General features: G+C 27.1%; 1 pseudogene; it reads right to left on the reverse strand.

Moving 5' to 3' along the window:
* LOC106332282 overlaps positions 1-6,693 on the reverse strand; it is a 28,104-nt pseudogene that overhangs the window by 10,483 nt on the left and 10,928 nt on the right.

The raw sequence follows: 6,693 nt of genomic DNA on the forward strand, positions 1-6,693 counted from the left end.
TTTGTGATGTTAGTATACTTAACCTAGATGATATTGATGTTTAACTATTTATTTTTTTCTGAAAATAAAAAATAATGATATATCAAAACGTATCTAATACTTGTTCAATAATAGTATAATGTAAATTACATTCATTATTTGAAAATAACCATTTGTTGTTTTTATTTTTTTTTAAATCAGAAATTATTTTTATTTAAAAACATTATTCATATATAATATAATAGTTTAAGTTTGGAAGATTAATATATATATATAAATTATGCATATTTTTTTAAAAAATAATTTAAGATATTATATATTGAATAACTGAATAAAAACTGAATTTCTTTTCTTGAAAATGAAATATTTATATTTTTGTCTTCAAGTTATACTCACCAATCCAGCATTGATATTTATAACTCACTATGTTTTTGAAAAAAACTTAGTTTTAAGTAATAAATGAATTTAATAAATTAAATTCATCACCTATAATGTTCTGTAAACTATATTTGAAAACTCTCTAAAATTATATTTTAAGCATAATATTACTATTATTTAATTTAAGTTATTTTAAGCGTAATACATGCTAAACCAACTTAAATTATATTTACAATAGGACCATCCTAAACCGGTTAATAAACCAAAAACAATAATAAACCAACATGAACCAATACCTGATTCGGCGAGGAAAGAAGTGTTTCGGGATAAACGCTTGAATGGTTATTAACTGTAATGGTTTGATCAAGAAAGAGTTAGTATGAATATTAACAATAAAATTATGGATTAGATTAATTTAAATTTGTAAGAATACCTTTGAGTCTATGAAAAGCAATTCAATTCCCATGAATAAGTTTGGCTTTTGGAAGTTGCGGGTTTTCTAACAATGAATCCACCTAACAAAAAGTTCGTTGTTATAAAAAATCTCCTTCAAGGTCATTAAAGGTTTTTGGGACTGCAAGTGTTGATGGTGGAACCATTTTTTTGCTCGACCGCTTTGAAGTTTTCCTTTATAGAGTGAGGTTGATGTTGATGGAATAATGAATTTTATAGGGATTTTTTTGATGTAAAACTATACATTTTTATTTTTTTTGTTTAATGTGGTATTCTGAACAACAACAAAATTCTGAATTATATGTTTGTGCGAATATATATTTCTTTGGAAAAAACAGAAAACTATACTTTTTCAGATAAATGTTTAATATAGTTTTTCATTTCTTATATTGTATATTTAATTATTATTTAGTTTTTCTTATATTGTAGGGCAACTCTCTCAAATATTTTTTTTTTAAGTTTTTGTCACAAAAATAACCTTGAATAAGTAAAATAACCAAAATAGCCACTTTTTATTTTGAAAATTTTAATTTTAATTTTTTTTTAATTTGAAATCCTATCCTCAAAACCTCACCCTTAACTCTAAACCCTAAATCTATATTAGTTAACCCTACGGTATAAATGTATTTTTACTATTTAATAAAACTTCTTTTAGTCATTTTTTTCATTAAGGCTATTTAGTGACAAAAAGTTAAACTGACCACCTTAAGGAATTTCTCTATATTGTATATTTATTTATTCTAATTTTCGTTCTTTTATATCAAATGGTAAAATTACAATAGATATTTAATGTAATATTTATTTTTCTTATATTGTATATTTGCTTATTATTTGTTTAACTATACATTTTCCATTTAACTATACATTTTTGAGATAGATATATATTTTTTTTATATTGTATATTTACTTAGTATTTATCTTTTATTATTTTGTATATTTACTTTTTCTAAATTTCTTGATTTTATGTCAATGATAATATTATGATATATATTTAATGTAATATTTTTATTTTTATATACAATATTTACTAATTATTTAATTTTTTCTTATATTTTTACTTATTATAATATGTAACATTTATATCTCTTATATTGTATATTTACTTACTATTTATTTCTTCCTATATTGTATATATATTTACTTATAAAAATATTTGTAAATAATAAAAATGTAAAAAATACATTTTTCAGATAGATGTTTGATATTAGTTTTTATTTCTTATATTGTGTATTTACTTATTATTTTTTTTATTGTATATTTACTTTTTTTTTGTTATAATATTATGATATATGCTTAATGTAATATTGTTATTTCTTATACTTAATTATTGTTGTCAAAAAAAAATATACTTAATTATTTTTTATTTTACTATACATTTTTCAGATTGATGTTTAATTTAATTTTTTCAGTTATAATATTGTATATTTACTTATTGTGTATTTTTTCTTATATTGTATATTTATTAATTCTAATATTACGATAGATGTTTAATATAATATTTATATTTGTTAAATTGTATATTTACTTACTATTCTTTTTACTAAACATTTTTTCAGAGAGATGTTTAATTTAGTTTTTTAATTTTTTAATTGTATTTTACCTATTGTTTATTTTTCCTTATATTGTATATTTATTTATTTTAATTTTTTTCCTTTTATACCAAATAATAGTAATATGATAGAGATGTAATATGATATTTATATTTCTTATATTGTATGCTTCTTTTACATATATTGTATGCTTGTTTTACTTATATTGTATATTTATTTATAAAATATTTGGAAATAATAAAAATGTAAAACTATACATTTTTCAAATAGATGTTTAATGTAGTGTTTCTATTTCTTATACGGTATATTTACTTATCTAATTGTTTTTCTTTTATATCAATTTGTAATATTACGATAGATGTTTAATGTAATATTTATATTTCTTATATTATATATTTACTTATCTTTTATTTTATAATATATTTTTCAGATAGATGTTTAATGTATTTTTTTGTATTTTTTATATTGTATATTTACTTATTATGTTTGATATTTACTTATTGTAATATTATAATAAATGTTTAGTGTAATATTTTTATATTGTATATTCACTTATTATTGATTAAACTATACGTTTTCAGATATATGTTTAATTTACTCTTTCCATTTTATGTATTGTATATTTATTTATTCTAATTTTCTTGCTTTTATATCAAATGATAATATTATGATAGATGTTTAATGTAATATTTCTATTTATTATATTGTATATTTACTTATTATTTATTTTTCCTTATTTTGTATATTTAATTATTATTGTTTAATGTAATGTTTCTATTTCTTATATTGTTTATTTGCTTATTATTTATTTTTATATTTTTTTAAATAATAATGCCACGTCTCATGGAAGAAGTTTTTTCCGCTGATGTGAACCCTCTAGGGAACCTCAAAATGCGTCTTTTATTAGTATTTATTTCTACTATTGTATATTTACTTATTGTGTATTTTTCATTATATTGTATATTTACTTATTCTAATATTATGATAGATGTTTAATATAATATTTCTATATTTTATATTGTATGCGTGTTTTTCTTATATTGTATATTTACATATAGAAATATTTAAAATGGTAAAAATGTAAACCTATACATTTTTCAGATAGATGTTTAATGTAATTTTTCTATTTCTTATATTGTATATTTATTTATTATTTATTTTTTCTTATGTTGTATAATTATTTATTCTTATTGTTTTGATTTTATATCAAAATTTTAATATTGCGATAAATGTTTAACGTAATATTTCTATTTCTCATATTGTATAAAATCTAGTAATATTTCTATTTCTCATATTTCTAATTATTTTTCTTTACATGTATATTTACTTATTATTTATTATTTAGTTTTTGGTAATAATGCCACGTGTCATCTTTGGAGTGAAGTTTTTTTCGCTGACGTGGACGCTCCGTGAAGGCTCAAAAGATCCCTTTTATTAGTAAGGATTATCTATAATATTTGAAAATTAACAGTAATTCAATTAATATAATTATTTTTTATATTTTTAGTTTACCATTATTAACTCATATAAAATGCATGATACATAAAATATATTTGTTTTAGAAACAAATGTTTTTTCAATACATTCATCTCAAAGGATTATAAAATATTTTGGGTGCTCTTCATTTTCCTATATCGCTGAGACTCCATTCCCATGCGTCCGTTTGTTGCATTGTCCACTGGTGGTCTTGCTCCGAGTGTGTCGTGCCTTTCTTGTTGCTCACTCTGAAGATTTCTTTTGTCTTGAACTGTCATCAAAGACAATCCATCAAATGCGCACATCTTACCTAAAGTATATGACATGGAAGATCATTTACCCTGACGATGATTGTGGGCGTAGTTCCCATCATCTTTGCCTCTTGAACGTTGGCTTCTGATATACCCACAATCTGAACCACACAAAAATGAAGCCAGTGATTCACGGTGAACCAAAGTTGAACAAAACAACTTTTTACCTTGTGATTGGAAAGAGGATCCTGCTCTTTTAAAGCTGCGAGCACTTAGTGTGCACTTTTCATTGCAATACTTCCAGTGTCACAGAATTTCCCTTGCTCTTAGAAATGAGAAATTTATAAGAGGCAACAAAAATCGAATATGGGAGTTGTAGATTATCCATATCAAAACTTGAGACTAACCTTGGTATATGCACTCAAGACTCGGTTGATGTTATCATGAACTTTGTCAGCAAAGTCATTCAAGGAGAACGATCTGACCGTGAAAGAGAAAAAAAAAAAGAATATCATTAACCAAGAGGAGAAACATTTTCAAACAAACCTATTAGCCTCTACGACTTACGGATCTCTGCGAAGTATCTCTTTTCCATGATCTGTTTGTTTAAACTCTGTCTCAAAGCTGCCAAACACACACACACACACACACACATATATATATATATATATATATATATATATATATAAAAGTTCGTTGTAAGTAAGTTCAGGAAGATAGGAGCAATTAGAGCATACCCTTCCCCAATAGCCATTCTCCCAACCTGTCGTTCCAAATGCATCCTCTCTTTCCTGGCCCTTTTTCTATCTTGTACCTTTTCTGACCTTGTCTTTGCGACGATATGCCAGTTGTTGTACTTTCCTTCGGATAGATAGATTGATTGTGCTCCACTTGTAAGTGGAGCACACACATTACGCTCAGGTTTGATAAAATACACCACCATCTCCTTAGATCTGAGATCGTCCACTACATCGCGGAATCCTTTGTCGCCGGAAATCAACACAAGTCTGCGAGCTGTGTAAACTCCATCCTTCATTCTTTGGATAAGCTCCTTGAGAGAAGCCACAACTTCTAGGTCTGCGACTTGAATTTTGCCGTGATAATCAGCTTCTGGAATATCTCTTTCATCATTGTAGACTTTGTGTTAGTGAAATCCATCTGATCCATGTCTTTCCGTGAAGAAAGCATGAGAGGTTTTTGATACCGTCATCTCATGTTTGGAGGCCATTGATGATCCATCATTTGATACTTGAGAAGTATGAGGCGACGAAAAGAAGATCAGTTCATTATCTTCGTTGTGGTTGTGTTTGAAGGTGAGAAGGAGACGAGGTCGGGAGATAGACATTGACATGAAAGTTTGTTTGAACATTTGGCTGCGGGTTATGGAATACCATGTCTTGGAGACACATGTGAACTCGACCAGGGATTTTGCAGGAGATTTTAAGAGTATGTGGCTTGTAAAATATAATAGAATAATATGAGAATACAAGATGCATATATATAGTGGTAACATTAACATAATGTTAACACTAGATAATGATAACTTTCGTAAATATATTAATGTAAATATGCTAAGAATATCTTGAGATTAACTTGTTCTTCAAATCTTTCCTTTTAGTCTTGAGGGTCTTCATGGATTTCACGGGCTTCACAATCTAGGTCCGTAAGATACATATCTTCCGGCCCAACATATCTCTAGTACTCCCCCGCACGACAAACGTGGGATGCAACATGCAAATCTGCAATCACAAAGCAGACCACGTATGTCATGGACACTATGTCGAGGAAAACAAATCAGTAGATTCCTTCGGGAATAAACTTCAACTTAGGACATGAGAGATGAAAACTTCAGCTCTTCTTTGGTCTTGACAATGGGAATACATCCCGTTGGCGCAACTGCAGCTCCAAAAACAATCGTCCTATCTCGGACAGTCCGTAACTTGGACTAAACAAATTGACCTAAAAAACATGAGCATAACTAAAACTCTCCCGTAAAGGTTAAACTATAATCAACGTATCCCAAACTATGGGAAATCACAACATAAACTCTGAGAAATTCTAAACTATAGAAAATCTCTAACAAAATTAACCCATGTGAAACCACAAACTCATAAACCCACTAGGACTTTTGATAATTCAGCCGTCTTAACCATAACTATTGCGCGTAACTAATTAGAAATAGAAAACAAAACCTAATAACTTTACTAAACCCCAGCGACTCACACCCACGTTACCACGCTGTCTTCATCGTCCGTATCATCTCCATCTTCTTCAACATCGCCAACACCAACGATGATGATGATCATCAAAGCTTAAAACTTATAATGCGGAAGCTTTAATTTTGATCCCTGATACCATGTAAAGCATTGTTTTTAAACCCGGACCGAACCGGGTTGAACCATGAACCGAAAAAAAATCCGGGTTGGGTTAATGCTAAAACCCAACTAAAATCGAACCAGTTAAAAACCCCTATCAAACCGTCAAAAACCCGGGAACCGACGACCCAATGAACCGGCCAAAACCCGGTTCGTATATAAGACAAAATTTTGATAATGAAACAATTAAGTTTTCTTCTTTTTAAAATAAAAATAGGATTTATCAAAGAT

Source organism: Brassica oleracea, chromosome C1, assembly GCF_000695525.1.
Source record: "Brassica oleracea var. oleracea cultivar TO1000 chromosome C1, BOL, whole genome shotgun sequence".
Taxonomy (NCBI): Eukaryota; Viridiplantae; Streptophyta; class Magnoliopsida; order Brassicales; family Brassicaceae; genus Brassica; species Brassica oleracea.